Source organism: Phascolarctos cinereus, unplaced genomic scaffold (genome assembly GCF_003287225.1).
Source record: "Phascolarctos cinereus isolate Bilbo 61053 unplaced genomic scaffold, phaCin_HiC Scaffold_726;HRSCAF=1367, whole genome shotgun sequence".
In the NCBI taxonomy this organism is placed as follows: Eukaryota; Metazoa; Chordata; class Mammalia; order Diprotodontia; family Phascolarctidae; genus Phascolarctos; species Phascolarctos cinereus.
The window spans coordinates 25,763,869-25,783,070 of NW_027556098.1; positions in this window are offsets into that span (position 1 = coordinate 25,763,869).

Sequence of the window (19,202 nt, forward strand, 5' to 3'; positions counted from 1 at the left end):
CATGAATGTATGCATATGAATATAAATGAACATATGTATGTGTATACTCATACACCTATGTATATGTATATATGTACACACACATTCCAGGTATGGAACTAAGAACTGAGAATACGAATATAATTAGTAAAATAATTCTTCTTCAGAAGGAGCTTAAATTATTAAGAGGAAGACAAAAATAAAAAGGAGATTATATATATATACATATGTACACACATAAATATGTATACATCAATATACATGTGTATATATACAAAATATATTTATATATAAATATAATTAACATAAATACAAAAATATAAACTACTTTAATATAAGGTTGTTTGAGAAGGCAGAGCAATTGAAGGGATCATATGTTGGTGCTTGAGCTGAATCTTTTTTTTAAATTTTATTTTTAATTTGCGGAATGAAACAAGCTTTTCTATAATATAATACAATAATAAAAATGATTGCACAATGTGCTATTCCTCTCAAATATACAATGGAATTATCATGTAAATTTCTTTTCTTTCTTCCTCTTCCCCCGAGAGATGGCTATAATTTGACACAAATAGGTATGTGTATATGTGTGTATATGTATATGTATGTATATGTATGTATGTATACACATGTATATGTGTATATGTATACGCATATGTATGTAAAATTATTCTTACATACTTCTACTTATCAATTCTTTCTCTGGATGCAGATAGTATATTTCTTCATATGTCCTTTATAGTTGATTTATAGTTAATTTGTTTATAAAAAACAAAAATGATTATTGACTCAAAGTCATTCTTAAAATAATATTGCTTTTACTCTGCACAGTGTTCTTTAGGTGCTGCTCATTTTGCTCTTCATTATTTCATGCAAGTCTTTGAAAATTGTATTCAAATAACATCTAAAGTTGTAACTGGTATTTGTGAATTTCTCTGCATCTTATTTTTACTCACTATTTTCCTTCTCAGCCCCTCTTTTCACCCCATCCCAGTTACTTTATTTTCTCCCCTTATCCTCTTATCCCTTAAAATAAAAAATACTTTATTTTACCTTCCCCTCCAAAAGTCCCTTCCTTACCAATTCACCCCACCCTCCTAATCTATATCGATACACCCTTCTAAAAGCCCCTCATTCACCCTATATACCAGTTTTCTCACCTCTCTAGAAGTTCAGAAGACTTCTAAACCTCTTCATACACACACACACACACACACACACACACACACACACATATTTGTTTGTTTTATCTTCAATCTAGATGAGAGTAAAGTTCAAATATTACTAGCCCTCCACCCCAATCTGTTTCCTCTACATTAGTTCTTACTTTCATGCCTTGTTTTTATGAGAAAATTTCTCCTTTTAACCTTTTTCTACCCAATTTTATTTTTGAGAATCACTTCATCATACACAACTCAGCCCCGAACTTTGTTACAGACTACCTCAGCAATAATAATTTAAAGAACATTATTATTACTAATAATTACTAATAATACTAATACTTAATATATCATAAGTAAACAGTTTGACCTTAATCAATGCCTTATAATTAGTCTTTAATGATTTCCTCATATTTCTTCTGGATCTTTTATATCAAAATTTCCATTGAGTCTTTGTGTTGCAAATACCTAAAAGTCTTTCAGTTCATCAGATGTCCATTTTCCCCCCCACTCAGGATTATACTCAACTTTGCTGGATAAGTTATTCTTGGATAAACCCCCAGCTCTTTTGCTTTTTGAAATATAATGTTCTAAAAGCTATGGTCTTTTGGTGTCAAAGGTACTAGGTCTTGTGAAATTCTGACTTTTTTTTCTGCAGTATTTAAAATTTTTTTCTTTTTTTTGCAATATTTTCCCTTTAACCTAGCAATTTTGAAACTTGGCTATGACATTCCGGTAAGTTTTCTTCCTAGGATTGCTTTCAGGTGGTGATTGGTGGATTCTTTCTATTTATACTTTACCTTCTTGTTCTAGAAATTCAAAACAATTTTCCTCAATAATTTCCTGTAATATTATATCCAGATTCATTTTTGATCATAACTTTCAGGCAGTCCAACAATACTTATATTGTCTCTCATCAATCTGTTCTCCAGATCAGTTTTTTTTTCTAATGAGATGTTTCAGATTTTCTTCTACTTTTTCTAGTTTTATTATATCTTGGTGTCTTACAACATCATTCAATTCCTCTTTCCCACTTCTAGTGTTCAAGGAGTTATTTTCTTCTTTAAGGTTTTGTTTCTCTTTTTTCTAATTAACTTTCTTTTCATAATTTTCTTGGATGGCTCTTATTTTTTTCTAAAATTTCCTCATTCTTTCTTATTTGATTTTTGAATTCCTTTTTGTTTCTTTCTTAAGATTTTACATCTGTTTTTCCAATTGGTTAACTCTTTTCATAATTCTCTTGAATTATTTTTTCCCTGAATTTTTCCTTGTTCTCTCTTATTTGATTTTTTAATTCATTTTCAAGTTCTTCCAAGATTTCTTTTTGGGCTTGTGACCATTTGAAGTTACTCTTTAGGATAGGAACGGCTTTTTTTTTTTTACCTCATTTACCTCATTATCTTCCTCTGAATATGAATACACCAAAGTAGCTATCAATGGGCAGTTTCTTTTTCCTTTGCTTGCTCATTTTTTTTATTTTTAATTCATCTTATTTCAGTTTTTAGCAACTTAATATTATTATTATTGAGTTTTAATCCAAAGTTGTAGGTAATGTTGCCCTAGGCAAGCCCTTCTTACTGTTGTTTTCTGAATTCTTTCCATGGGCCCAACCTCAAGGATTCCTCTCTTCCTCCCCTAAGCCCCAGCCATGCTGTCCCTTGCTCCCTGAATTACCAGTCATCTGGCTTGTGCTACCTACTCCATGCTCACAGCCACAGCCTGGGATCATGTCTGGTTAGCATGCTCAGCCAAATCTTGCAGAAAGAGAGGGATGTTATGAAGTGGAGGTAGAAGGGGAATGTATTCCAGGCATGGAACACAGCCAATGACAAGGCAGAGAGGAAGAAGATGGAATATTGTGTATAAGACACTTCTCTTCCAACAACAGTTTGTTTAAACAGGGTTATATCATCATCTTTAGTGAATCTAAGTTTCTTGAGAGCAGGGAATGCTGTCACTTTAATTTTTATATGCCCTGTTCCTAGCAAAGTATAATAAACCACTTGATAAATGCTTGTTGATGTGAATTGAATTGAATCTATTTACTATCTCTAGAGCTAAAACATTTGAAATGTTCTGAAAATAGTGGTGATTAAAGTTATCTCAGTGGTTGCAAAATTCTCTTCATGCATATATTGTCTTATGTTTATGGTATGTGCTAAGCAATCTTATTACTGAGTCTATTTGAAGGAAGCACAGATCTGAGTGAAATCCCAAAGGTCAAATAGCCTAAATTCCCACCTACCCACAGCTTCTTTTTTATAAGGAAACAAGCCTCAAAATAGCTAATTGACATGTCTGAGGTATCCCAGGTAGTTCCTACCTCTATTAGCATTTCCTTCTTGCCTTCCATAGCCTTCAGTCTCAGGGCTGGTGATTGAAATCACACTTTGTGACATAAACTTCTAGAAGTGCTTTTCTATTTTTTTTTTCTTTCTGCCAACACCTTGAGTGTTCCTAGGGAAGATGGAGAATGTATTATTCAGTTTGTGACTTTGGTTAATAGTAATCTTAGTGTTGATAACCATGGGGTGAACGATTTTCTGAAGACTGCCTTTCTAGTAGCATCTTGTTAATGAAAGTCTTTTATGTAGCCATGAAGAGCAGACAGAAAAAAGTATCCCTTGCTATTTTATGCAATTCAATTCAATAAACATTTTAAGTATTGACAAAGTATAGGAAGGATATTGTGCTAAACCCCTTAGGATTTCAAAAAAATGGAAAATGATAGCTTTTGTCCTCAAAAGCTTATAGACTATTACAAATATCCAAATTAACTATAAAGGACATATGAAGGAAGACACTACCTGAATCCCGAGAAAGAACTGATAAATAGCATCTATAGACTGTGTATATATATATATACACACACACACACACACACACACACACACACACACACACACATATACATATATACACACATATTTGTGTCTAATGGTAGCTATCTTTAGGGCAGGGGGTAAGGTAAGAAAAAAATTTATATGATAACTTTATTACATATTTACATTAAATATTAATGTACATTTTATGTTACATTATATTAATGTAAAATTTACATTACATTACATTTACATATATAAATATCACATATTTACATCAAATATCACATATTTAAAAGGAATAGCAAGTTGTACATAATAGATTTGCATGTATAATCTTTTTTTTTCATAAATTATGTTGCATTATGGAAATGCTTGTTTTAGTCCATAATTTTTTTAAAAAGCTAATAGTCTAGTGGAGGGGTGTGACTGTCTGGTGGATTCAGGGTTGGAGTGTTTCAGTCTCTACTCTTTTCTTTAAAGAGGTCATACTACTTTCCTCAGCATGTGTAATTTGTTCTCCCTTAACTGTCCAATTAATGTAGTCATTACCTGGGTTGAAAGTGGAGGTACAGAATGTGACACTCCCTCTTAGATCACTCCCTGCAACACCCCTTTTACTACCTGACTCCTGAAGCAGTTTCTGTAATTGTCCTCTTCTGATATACATAGGCCCAATATATTTAATCATGTGATTTCTTCCCATAGCTCAAAGCACTTTACTCCCTGCATCTACTTTATACCTTTTGCTGGGTGATTGATTCAAAAGATGTTCATACTTAGTTTATACATTTGATTGATTCTGTAACTCAACTAAAATGCATTCTTACTTGATAAAGGTATCAGATCATAGAGTATCTTATTGGTTACATCATATACGTAGATAGATAATTTATTAAGTACTTTCTATGAAACAGGCACTGTGCTGAGTGCTGGGGATTCCCTCTATGCAAGGATCTTATATTCTACTGGGAGAAGAAAATACATAAATGGGATCAAGAAGGTAGAAAGTGAGGAGCAGAAGAGAAGGGAAGGGAAAGTGGTCAAGGTGGAAGGGAGGGTAGGGCACTTAGAATTCTACAGAATGACTTGATTAGTGGATGAAATGAACATGGTTGAACACCCTTCAAAAAGTTGACAGATTTCAGTTGTTTTGAAGAAAAAGAGATATTCCCTGTAAATGCTCCTTGAGATCAGGGACTGTCTTTTGCCTTTTTTGTAACTTCAGGGCTAGCACAGTGCTTTGTATACAGTAGTTGCTTAATAAATGTTTATTGACTGAGGCAAAAATTAGGACTTTATGTTTGAAGAAGACTTGATTATCCTATTAGCTGTCTGAGGTGGTTGATGAAGAAGGGGGAAATCAATGTCTAAGAAGCTCCTGTAATGGATAATTACTATGTCTTATGTGCTGATGGTTTTTATGAATGCCTAAAAAGCTTTGTTTCCTGCAGATGTAGGTTTACCCTTTGCTAGAGCTGCTACAAGGCCTGCATATTGTCTCAAATAAAGTGATACTCCACAGGAGAAACATCATCCAATCCCATGCTGGGTGAACTCCCTAGAATGCTAATATGTTGCTGCCTTGATAATCTCTCTGAAACAGCATTTATAGTCATAGCAAAGATCAGTGGCACAAGCTGACAGATTTCAGTTGTTCTGAAGAAAAAGAGACATTCCCTGTAAATGCTGAGCATCTTCTATGGAAAACATCATGGCTGCATTAAGTCTAGGTAGAGTGGAATTTGTTGAAATGAAAGAGCAATCAAAGCAGATTTTTATTTTTAAAAAGTACCATACTTAAGAAGCATTTATTAAGCATCTGCTACGTGCCAGGCAAAAGATAGTCCCTGCTCATGGTCTAATGGGGAGACATTATGCAAAAAACTATGCACAAACAAATATATTCAGGGTAAATTAGAGATAATCAATAGAGGGAAGGCACTCAAATAGAAGGGGATTAGGAAAGGCTACTTGTAGAAGGTGGGATTTTAGTAGCAACTTGATGGAAGCTAGGGAAGCCAGGAGGCAGAGATGAGGAGGAACATAATTCCAGGCTTAGTTGGAAGTCAGTAAAAATTCCTGGAAATGGGACATGGAGTATCTTTTTTTCAGAGAACATCAAGGAGGCCAATATTACTGAACGAAAGAGTCCCTGGTGATAAGTAAAGTTGAAAATTGGAAAGACTGGACAGATTAGAAAAGACATTCAATGCCAAACAGAGGATTTTATTTTTTGATCCTGGAGGTTATAGGGAGCCACTGGAGTTTATTAAGTGTGTGTGCATGTGTGTGTGTGTGTGTGTGTGTGTGTGTGTGTGTAACAATATCAGACCCATGCTTTAGGAAGATCATTTTGGGAGCTGACCAAAAAGAATGAATTGGGGAGATAATCATTGCAGGGAACCCAAGCAGTAGGCTGCTCCAGTGGTCTAACATGAGGTGATGAGGAACTGTTCCAGAATGGTAATAGTTGTCAGAGGAGAGAAGGGGATATATTTAAGAGTTGTTACAAATGTGTAATCATTGTGGTGGATATAAAGAGGCAAAACAAAATGACTCCTGATTTAAAAGAGTTATTCATTTTACTCATGGAATCAAAATAGGAACCTTTGAAAAATTCAATAGTAAGATCTAAACACCAATTTAAAAAATGGTTCCAGAGAAGAGATTCCAAAAGATGTGGTAATACTCTATAGAGCTACTCACCAAATTATTTGTAAAGACAATAATTACTATGAAAGATCAGAAGAGATCACTTTAGGTCAAGGTATTCTGGGAAGTCTTCCTAGAGGAGGCATAAAAAAAACTAGTTCTTTTATGCTGGAGCCTAAGAATAAGCAAGGCTGACATATAAAATTCTGTGTGTGTGTGTGTGTGTGTGTGTGTGTGTGTGTGTGTGTGTGTGCACGCAGGATTATAATTTTTATGTAGACTTATGGACCGAGAACAGAGTGGATACTACAAGCCATCCAGTCCAATCCCCAAATTTTCAGATAACAAAACTGAGGCCAAGCTGCTGCCTCCCCACTTTTAATGGTAATATTAGATGTAATCTTGGTCAAGTGGACTGAAAAATGTAAATGTTAAATTTAAGGCCAACTACAGAAGGCTGTGTATGAGAACCTGTTTGTAGTGGTGGATGCTGAGGAGAAGAAGGATGGAAAGGTCCACCTAACTGATATTATTTTAACCCTGCTTGCGCTTCCACATCATGGTAACGCAAAGTAACATGATGACCTAGGTCCAAAAAAATATTTGGAAATTCACCATTAATTACATTCAGATCTCCTCGGTGTCAAGTCTTTTCTGTTGTTTCTGTCTCTTTTTATTATTAATTAATTGAGATTTTCCTGAAAGCAATTTAAATGCACAAAGATGAAAATTGAAGCCCAAGGCGAGTTGGACCTTAATTGAACAAAAACAAAATCAGCATTCCATCCTGTAATTACAGTACTATATTTCACTTCATTATTATACCGTGGAGTTTTATTCCCCCTTCATATGAAACCACATACTTGAAAAAGCTAAATGTACATATAAATAAAATGTGTTTCAAGTTAGAGTACATTTAGTTGACTGACCCCCCTCAGGGCTCATTTGCACAAAATTATAACAAAATTTAGCACAAAAGATTCTAATGCTGGTTCCTTTTTAAAGTTTAAGTGTACAACCACATAAATGGCTCTTAGTATGAAAACAAATAAATAAAATTGAAGTCCAAGCCTGTTAAATCAACCACACTTTACAGGGGCACTCATGATCAGTTTCAGTCAAGTTTTTAGAATGCAGATGGAAAAATCAAAATTTAAATAAATTTCAAGAAAGACTACTTAAGCAAGGCTATAGCCTTTTAAAATGTTTCTTTTCTTTCTTACTTTCTCTCTCTCTTTTTTTAGTTAGCTACATTTCAAAGCCAGAAACTTAGAATATGCAAGTAATTATATTTGATCTCCCAGCTCATCACGGTCTGAGGTCTGATTTGAACTTGGGTCTTGCTGACTCTAGGCCCAGTGCTCTATCTACCATTTAGCTGCTTTGATTACCTGTTGTTATTTTGGTCTCTATCTTTTATTCCCAAGGCAATGAGGAGTTACGATATATTTTAGTAAGAGAAATGCCAACTGTAAGTGAAAAACTGAAACAGACCTTTCTGAATTTATTCAGACAAAATCAAATTACCTAATTTAAACAGAATAATGTGTAGATGCCATTCATTTCCAACATACTGTTCTAGATTTTCTTCTGGATTTCATTTTCTAAGTAATGAAAAATTCTTCAAATTATTATTTTCTCACTGCCACCAAATAAATGTACATTTATTGATGTCAAAATGATCAAATTAGATAGGCAAGACAAGGTGACAAGCATTTATTAAGCTCTTACTCATGTGCCAGGCACTATGGTAACCAATGGGGATATAAATACAAAAAAGGAAAGAAATAAACAAAGACATTTCTTAACTTCAAAGAATTTATATCCTATTGGGGGAATGCAATGCCACAATAAAAGATGTGGAAAGTAGAGGTGAGGAGGCAGCTAGGTGGAGCAGTGGAGAGAGTATCAGCCTTGAAGTCAGGAGGACCTGAGTTCAAATCCATCCTCAGACCGAACACTTGACACTTACTAGCTGTATGACCCTGGGCAAGTCATTTAATCCCAATTGCCTAAAAATAAAAATAATTTTAAAAAAAGAAAGTAGAGGTAAGAAAGTAGGGGAGTGACAATACCAAGCATGGGGGCATAGTGTTAAAGTTCAGACGTTCAGAAATAAAATTGAGAGGGAAATGAAAATTGGCTGGCCTGGGCCTGTCCCCAAAATGGAGGCCCCATGAGAAACTCACCAATGAAAGAAGCGGGTTGGCATAGCAGTGAGATGGCTGTTCCAAAATAAGACTTAGAGACCAAAGGTAGTACAAATACAAAGAATAAAACAGTCCTTCCTCTCATGGAGTTTGCATTACTTAGACTTTCCATCTTCATTAGACCTTATAGAGCTCACGCCCTGATTGTAGAACCTTTAGTAACACAATATTGTCTCCATGCCCCCAATAAAGCATTTGAATAGATAAGAAGTGAAAATTAAAGGGAAGTATCTTGAATCCAAATAGAATATATCACTACTCAAACTACGATGGCTATAGGAAAATCGGCAGTGAACTGTTTCAAGGCATTAGAAATCACAAAGTATGTGATTTTTCAAAATTTGAAGTTCTAGATGAAGCCTGTGGCCCACAAAAGGATTTCAGATGGCCCATGAAAAGTGTAGAGGATGTTGCATGGGCTGCCCAAAATCTTTTGGTGTGCTGCAAGAGGCCCGTGGGCCACAGGCCACAAGTTGTGCAGGCCTCTTGTAGACTCAGATAGTCTGAGTTCAGCTTTGAGGCTTTCTTTGGCCCACATACACATCTACATAAAAAATTTGGCCCATATTTAAAAGGGTCCTCAGCTACCATGCCAACAATAATATTAACAAAACATTGAACATGAGACAAGTTTTATTGAGCCTAACATTAAGCACATAGGGTTTGTACCCAAGTCCCTTAATTGTCAAGCTCATATAGATCTCTATAGCAACCATTATGGCTGCTTATATCTGTGTCTAACCTCTCCCCATTTTTCTCTTTCCAATCTTTCACTCTCTAGATCTCTGACCATTATTGTAAGGGCCAATCCCACTGACAAAGCTCAGGTGGAAGATCTTGCCATGAATTTGAGTCACATTTTGTCAAGAACATACAATAGATAAGAAGGGATTGTTTGGCTCTTTGCAGAGAATGCTTGGGCATAGCTACTACACAAACAATAAGGCCAGAGAAAAATGAAATCTTTATCCAAGATGGCAAGAAATCCGTCTTTGGGAAAATGTACTGAAAATAATTGGGAAAATAGTTTAGAAAAATGAAAAAGGATGCTTTGTTCTTTTGGGGAATTAAAAGTGAACTGAAGGTAGGTAATTTATTTAAAATGACTACTTTAAAAAAAACAATAATGGAAGTAAATCAATGAAGAATTTCATGTATTATATCTTTAAGAAAATCACCCATTAACCTTTATGAGTTCTGCCTGCAACTATGTAAAAGATCTAAGTACCAGAACACACAAGGAAGAATGGATATAAATTCAGAAGAAAAATCATAAGGTAACTAGGGATTCTGTTTTGCAGGGGAAAAAATGCAATTTAAAATCCTGTATAAATTACATTGGAAAGCAGTTATAAAGAGGGAATCTAGGTCTCAGAGATAATAGGAATGGTTGGAACAGATCACACATTTAAATGATTATAAACACATGTTCTAGGAGCATAAGGAAGTTAAAGCATGCTGGAGAAAAAAATAGCAGTATTGAAAGGATTGTTGGAGAAAAAGCAGGTTTGGAACATTGTATGTGTATATTACCAGATTCTTCAGAACTTTAAAGGATTTTGGAAGAATTGCTTAAGTGGGTAGCTAGTAGACTAATGATCGAAAAAGAGGATCATGCTAAAAGATTGGAAAGAAAGGAATCATTTGTCCTAAGAAGAATGCAGAACAGATTTAACAGTTGCAGCCTCACATGAAAAAAAAAAAGAATTTATGGAGTACATAATAAAACATAAGATCTGGAATCTATTCTACCAAAGAGAAAAAATTTAGGATTTTAAAAGCACCCAATTATATCAAACGCTCAGTAGACATAAATGCAAAAGTCATGCCATACTTGAGTAAGAAGTTATAGGGGGATTTAAGCTGTCTTTTAAAAGAAAGTTATAGCATGGCACTTACCACATGGATACTATAAGCCTATAAGTATATATAGACAATCATTATATCATTCATTATCTTGTAAGATTCAACATAAAGAAGTGGATCCATTTGGAAAGCCATTCAAATGGGTTTATTTGTGGATATACCCAAACACACTCATTTTTACACTTTCAGTGGCATGGCTTGAGACAAGTTCCTAAGAATTGTGTCATAGTAAAGCTCTTATTCTAGTTTTGGTAAAACACATATCCCACAGCTGAGCTATGTTCACATTAGTTAATTCAACAAATGTTTATTTAATGTCTACCACATGAAAGTCCCATTTCACTGTTGGATAATGGAATGGCAAAATTTAATGACAGATTTGAGAATGAAATCTACATGTTCCTCATTCCCACCATTATTTTCACACCAGATTTTACTGGTGAGGAAAGGCAGTGAGAAAACAGAAGAATTGATTTCACAAGTATAGCAACCTCTTGGTAACCATTGCTATGTTTGGTGGTCAATAAAAATTGGAAACCTTGAGGGGTGTGTGGGGGCCCATGAAATTGCCTTTATTTCTCTGGCAATTAGTAGATTTGTGAGGTATGCTAAGGAAGTTTTCTCCTGAAGTTGTGATCCACAACTTAGTAACCCGAATATAGGGAAATGAACCCAGCCAGGATCTGGGTTACAGAAATGTATGTTCTTTTTTTTTTCCTTTGACCCCCCTGTCATGCTTCTTTGCCCTGTAATTTTCTCATTTGATGCTCGCAGCAATTTTGTTAGGTAGAAGACAGTATTCTATTTTACAGTTGAGGAAACTGAAGGAGATAGAGGATAAGTGACTTTCCCAGGATCATACTGTCTGAAGCTCAAATTTGAATTCAGATCTTTTTTACTTTAGGCCAGTACTCTATCCATTTGAGTAATTAACACAGGCAGTTAATTTTTGAGCCCCACATATAAGACTACATTTTTTCCTGTGAAATTTCATATTTTTTTATTCAGTTTGACATTCTACCCTGTCAAAAATATTCTTGGCCCCTAACTTGGTCTTTCGGCAGGGTAACTATTTTTTCCAGCTTCACATCATCTAAAAATGTGTTAAGAATTACAGCTATGACATCATCAAAGTGATAATTTAATTGATAAAATTATTAAATAGCACAGATTTAAGGACAGATCCTTGGGACATTTCCCCAGAAACATGTTTACACATTTAATTTATGATTTCAAGATTGCTCCTTGAGTGTGGTCACACACCCCTTTCTAAATACATGTGAAATATACTGTGACTGGCTCATATCTTTCTACCCCTTTCATAAGAATAGAGGGAGAAGCTTCATCCAATTCGTTGTTGAAATCCTGACATACTAAGTAATTTGCTCACCTTCCACTCTAGTAACTCTGCCATAAATGAGATGAGATTAATTTGGCATGGCCTGTTCTTGATGCCATGCTGACTCTGAGAGATTGCTCCTTTCCTTTGTAAATGTTCACACATCATCTCTTTAATAAATACTTCTTTTGAATTGTATTTAAAAAAAGTCATGCTAAGGTACCTAAATTTTGGAGACACTATCTTCTTACTATTTTTGAAAATTAGCACATTTGCTCCTCTCTAGCCTTAAAGCACCTCTGCCCTTCTCCAGAATCTATCAAAGGTCACTCAGCAATCATATACTGCAATAATCAATCACTTTCCCTAGGGGGTTTAATATACTTGGATGTAGCTCTTCAAGGAATGGAGCCTTGGACTCACTGAAGGCACCTAAATGCACTGTTTTCATATCTTCATTTTTCTAGGATTTCAACTACCTGTCAACCAATTTTTCTTCTGCCCTTACAATCCAATGATCATTCTCTTCGGCAGAGAAAAACAAAAGTTAATTCTTCCTTCTCTTCATCATCTGTTATCATTGTTCTTTCTCCCTGTATAGTGCCCCCATGTTTTCCTTTTGTCCCTAACATTGCTAAAACCCTCTTAAATTATTGTTGGCATTCACTGCTCATTGTAATGAATGAAAGCATCTGATTCTATCCTTAGAACACCATTTCTAGCTTTGACCTTGGGCTATTCACAGGATCCCTGGGATATATGATATTGACTATTCCTATTTCCTGTAACTTGTTGAATCTCTCTCAGCTATTAATTACCCAGAAATCCTAGGCACAGTTTGGCTTTCTCATTACTCCACTAGGAGCAAAGTTCATGACACTAATGAACAGAGGAGGTGAGTGAAAAGTAACTTGATGGAAAGTCCAAAAAGGGAAACAGGTTAAGAGAAGGAAACAAAAATTAGCCTGGGAGTAATATTGGCTGAAAAGACAAAAGAGAGTTTCTTAGATCTGAGCTATTTAAATCTCTTAAGAGATGAAGGATCATGTCTTCAAATTTTTTGCAAGATCAAAACCCAGGAGAAGAAAGAGTGGAGGCCAGATAGAGAAGGCTTTTTTTTTTTAATTTTCCTGGGAGCTAAGGTCAAGGACAAGATGGCAACTGCTGTACAACCATTGAGAATATGAGTATTTAAGCTATTTATTGTCCTGAAATTCAGGTAGAATTTGGTTGGGGAGAGTGTGCTTCATAAAGGGGTTTCCTGCAGCCCTGAGGCTCCCATACCTGTCTATCCTTTGGAGAAACCTGTTCTAGAAGAGCTAGGATGCCTAAAAGCTCCCTGCCAAACCAAACACACATCAATGGAAGAATTAATTTTCCATTCAGCTAGACTTATAACTGGGGTCTGGTGAATCTGACTTTGAACCTGAGTATCAAAATTTAGATGATGCTGACAGCATTTTTATTTATTCTGCAGGTAGAGCAATAGGGCTTTACAATATAGTTAGCGAGAATTACTAGTTCAAATAGGAAGCTACCATAAAGCCTGTTTCCTCATTGTTACGTACCCCTAGGAATAATAAAACTCTTAAAAATAAGTGATTTACAGAGCCTGGCAAAGGTGTTGTGGTAATAACACCCTATCTGGAGTCCAAGGAGTGGCTTCATATCCTTGCTCTGTTACTTATTATCTGCATGACCCTAGTTCTTCTGGACTTCAAATTCCTCATCTTTTTTTTTTTTTAATGAGGAGGTTGCACTAAAACTATTTCTAGAACAGAAATCCTATTTCTTCACCCATAGGCAAATATGAGTCTCAGGACCCCAGCTTAAAAAGAAAACATTAAGTAATGAAATAATAATAAAAAACAATGACAGTAACAATAACTAGCATTTATATAGTGCATACTATGTGCTGGGAACTATGTTAAACATGTTATAAATATCTCATGTGATTATCATTAGTAGTTTTAGGATAGACTATGAGAAGCAGTAGAGTTATATTATGGTATACTGAGCTGGAAGGGATCTTGGAGTTCATCTAGTATAACTGTCTTATTTTACAGATGAGGAAACTGAGGTCCAGAGAAGTTGTGACTTGCCCAAGGTCATAACTAGTAAATCAGGAATTTACTAAATCAGGATCATGATTCAAATTCAAATTTTCTAGCTCTAATCATTCCACTACATCAATCCTTCTCATATGCAGTCATTGTCTAGTGTTAAATTGTTTAGGATAGTCTTTATTTAGAAAAAAACCCTATTTTTCTAACATTTTTCATGTGACAAAGGAAAACCACTTCCCTTGATTTTTGAGTTGGAAAAAAGAATCATATAGTCATGGAGTATAATAGACTCACAACTGATGTCAGTTTCTTTGACTTGTGTACATGGTGGGGTTTCTTTTATAAAGTTAGACTTTGGGACCCAGAATTTTTGCATTTTGCTTTTAAAATCCCTCCTCCATTGCATTTTTTCCAACTTTTTGTTATTGTTCACCTCCTCCTCCTCCTCCTTCCATTTAAAACAATGCCCTAGAATGTCACATGTCTACTAATGCAACTTGACTTTCCAAAGTCATACTTTAGAACCAGTTGAGCTGTTAGAGGAAATCTAGTCCAAATCCCTTATTTCACAAAAGAGGAAAGTGAGGCCAAGAGATGTTAAGTACATTTATGTTTGTATCAAATGAGTGAAAAAACATTTATTAAGTATGGGCTACCAAGTATTGTTCTAAGCACAGGAAGCACAAGTTCAAAAGCAAAAATATTTCCTGACCTCAAGTTTCATATGGCCTATTTTTTAATTAAATTTTGCCTTTTTTCAATTAGCAAACATTTATTTTTTCTCTTCCATAAAAAAAGAAAAACCAAACCTTTGCAACAAATATTTATAGTCCAGCAAAGGAAATTCTAACATTGGCCTTGTCCAAAAATGTTGGTCTTAGTTTGCAAAACGAATCCATCACCTCTCTATCAGGGTATGGGTAATATTCTTCATGAGTAATATAAAATTCAATATTCATGTGGGGAATATTCAGTCATGGCAGCACATGGCAGTGGTCAAATTTCTCAAGGCTTTCAAATTTGTTTGTTTTTTATAATGTTATTTCTATAGTATGGATTTCTTTTCTTTTTTCTTTTTTGTTGGACTACTCATTTCGCTCTGCCTCAGTTTGGAAAATGATAAATGTTAATGCACTGTTGCTAAAGTTTTGAATTGGTACAGCTAGTCTGGTAAATAATTTGGAAGTATGCTCAGTCACTAAGCTGTACATATTCTTTGACCCAGCAGTGCCACTGCTAGGCCTATATACCAAAGAGATCAAAGAAAGAGGAAAAAGGATCCATATTTACAAAAATATTTATAGCAGCACTTTTTGTGATGGCAAAGAACTGAAAACTAAGAGGGTGCCCATACATTGCAGAATGGCTAAAGAAGTGATGGTGTATGAATATAATAGAATACTATGGTGCTGTATGAAAAATTTTAAGGGGGTGATTTCAGAGAACCCAGGAAAGACTTTTATGAACTGGTGAGAACTGTTGCTGAGTGAAGTCAGTAAAGTCCTAAATTTACCCTGTCAATTTGGTCATGCTCACTTCTGGTCTTGCAATCAATCATAGCATGCAGAGTCTAGAGACTAACGACATGGCTTATGTGATATAGAAAAGAATTGTAGAGAGGCAGCTTAGTATGGTGGTTAAAGCTGGCCTCAAAGTCAGGAAGATCTTGATTCAAATTCTACCTCTTACACAAACTGCTATGTGATTGTGGACAAATACACCAGATAACTCTCCAAGCTGATGAGTTGCATGGAAGGTGTGGATCTGAATTGGTACAGGGAGTTTCCTATACCAACAAAATGCTAACTCTGACCTAACCCCCCCCCCAAATTACAGTGAGACACATTGATTCTCTCTTTAATGAGTGAAGCATTTTTTTTTAATTTACAGGCAATTGTAAATATAAGACTCCCCTATTCAGAAAAAAGAGACAACAAAAAATAAAGTTCAAACTTTAAGCAAGTTCAGTGGTTCTCAGTTTGCTCATGTTTATTGACTACACTAGAAAAAAGACAAGCATTTCTTTAATCCTACATAGCATTAGGAATATGTTCAAAAGTATCAGAGTAGCCGGCTCAGAATCTCTGTTGGAATACGCTTATAGAATCATAAATTTGCACCTGAAAAGAATATTAGAGTTCATCCACTTACTAGATTCAAGTCCAATACCATCATTTTGCGAATGAGTAAACTGATCACTCACTCATCCAACCAGCAATTATTAAGTGCTTACCAAATTCCTAGCAGTCTTAAGTCCTGGGGATAAAAATGCAAAGGGTGAAACAATCTCTATTCATGTTGAGTTTCCATTCTAATGAGGAAGATGAGTACATGTAAAATATAAAGTTAATAAATACAAATACATACAAAGTAGTTAAATATAAGGTAGTTTGGGAGGTAGGACACTAGCAGATGGAAGATTAAAGAAAGGGATCATACAGAAGATACCCAGAGAGGTTAATATAGCAGGCTTCCTCTTTTTCTGCCAATGACTTTTGGATGGACAACAGTCCAAGAAGGCCCTTGGATGGATGACATAGCAGGAAATATCCCAGTAGTTTGAATATTATTCAGATGACCAAAACTCTTCCTGACTATCCTGGTCAAGTAAAATACATATAAATACATATCATTATTTCTTATTACATCTAACTTCATCCAAAGAAGAATGTTTCTGAAGAATAAATTCCCATGCATCACAGGACATCTAAGTTGTGAGGATACATATTCTAGTTGCTGGAATTTTTTTCTGTTTCCCAGGTATTCACTATTCTCATCTTCTATGCCAAATCGTTTTTTTAGGTTACCAACCTAAAACAACCTCTCAACATGCTATAATGTTCAAAGTAAATAAGTGGGGGTCAAGATTTTGATTCTTTGTTGAAAGAGCTGAACATGTGGCAACTTAAAAGTTGATTTTCATGGATTGTGTGGTGTATCCTTGCTGTTTCTGTCAATGTCAATTCTCCCTCATTGCAGCCCCCTTTCAGATAGCTGCTTATGCCCGCCCCTGGTGGCTGATTTAATGCACAGGAGCTGAAGTGGTTCCTTCCTTCCCCGACCCCTGCCCACGCCTGGCTTTAATCCAGATATTGGTGAATGCCATTCATTCTGGGTTTATGATTTCTTTCGAATGACTAGATCTGGTACCATTTTCCCCTTCCTGCATAGGAGCACTACTTTCTCCATTTAATTAATTTACAACCCTAGAGGAGAAATGAAAGCTAATCAAAAATATTTTAGATGTATTAAAAAAGGCCTCTTTGGGGAGGTCAGGAGGACCACAGAGGAGGCAGGTATGAGATCTATAAAGGAAGCCAAGTTACCAAAGGGTTAGTTATTTCAATGGCCAAGTGAAACAAGGTCCATTGGGGACTCTGATTCTCCTCACTAGACCTCCCAAGTCTGGCCTTATGAAAGTGCAGAGCTGAGTCCTTTAATGAGCCTTGTTTACTTTGGCCCTTCCAACAGCTAACCCTTTGGTAACTTGGCTGTTTTAGTCAATCTCACACCTTGTAGAAAAGGAATCTCTCCCTAGTCTTCTCCCTAGCTCCTCTCCCCCACAGACTCATTCTTCCATATTATTGATTTAGATTTAATTTATGTGCTGAATATTTAGGGCCTGATGAAAAAGTAATGGACTGAAAAAGTGACACTAAGCAGTCAAACAAATAGTCTTTTCAAGGGACTGGGGGACTTTGAGAAATGCCACATGCATGGGGGAAGAAAAAAAAATCTTAGGGGCTTCTGAGAGGTTCAGAAAACAGTCTGAGAAGGTTACATGATGGATCACTTTAGAAAGCAATTTGGACTGAGGAAGTCTGAAGGGACTGCAATGATATGCTATTTAATCAGAAATGCAATATGAAAAGCACCAATTCACTCTACAAAGGCAAACATTGCATCATCTGGATGGGGGGAGGAATGAGGAAGGGGAAGCCCTGTTTTTGTAACAAAAGACATATCCTCCTGAGTACAAAAGATATTTCACTAACTGAGCACTCAATGTAAGATGTGAATGTAAGAGCAGGGATCATGAAAAGGGCTTCCCCAAGTGTTCAAGGTTTGACTTTGGTAAAGGGAAGTAAGTGACCCTGCTATTCTATGTATGCCTTCGTGGAGGTTCAGAGAAGCCAGGGGACAGGGGTCCAAAAAAGGGTGTCCTATTTTGAAATTGAGGGGAGGGTGATAGTGGAAGAGAGATATGTTTGATTTTTTTAATTGCAGGGAAACCTCTCTAATGTGACATCCTCTAGAATGATTTATGAGCATGCTCTGAACAACAGGAAATACTCCTCAAATTAGCAAAATGATAAAGTGTACTGTATTAACAGCTTATTTTATTTATTTACTAAACACATTCTCATCAGCCTCCTAGGGGCACCACAGGTGAAAATTCAACAGCACATACTAGTTCATGGGGTCTCAGTATTTTTGATGTTGATTTAGGGCTGGAATTATCCTCTCAGGTTGTCCCCAAGGACTCTGGAGGATCCAGAAAATGCCTCAAGGTTCTGGACTTGGAGAGATAAGAAGAAAGGAAATTACACTCTTGTGTTCCCCATTCCTTCTCCATTTCTCTTTCCCTTTCTTTCCCACACACAATCCAGCTGTTAACTTGCTTTATACTGATTTTCTGCACCTGAAATCCCCTGAGGTAGTAAAGTACATCATATGCCAATGTATTAAGTACTCTTTTGGGGGGTATAAAAGATTAGTTGAGCTGTTTAATTAGTTGAGCTGCTTTTACTAGTGACTCATATTAAGGTAAGGAATGTTTATCGAGGTTCTGATAATGGAAAAATTAGAGGGATGTATAAATTTTAGTAACTTTTGGAGCATAATTCTACAATGTTTTCCAGAATGGCTGGACCAACTTACACTTTCACTAACATACAGTGTGGCAATGTCCATGTGTTTCTACAGACTTTCCAATATTTGTCATTTTCTTTTTTTGTCGTCATGGGAATTTGTTCTCTTGATAATCTCATATGATACCAGGATTCTATGTTTCTTTTTGTTTCTTGCTTTCTTCCTTCTCTTTCCTTTCTTTGTTCCCTTTCCTTGCTCCTTCCTTTTCTTTCCATCCTTCCTCCCCTTTCATC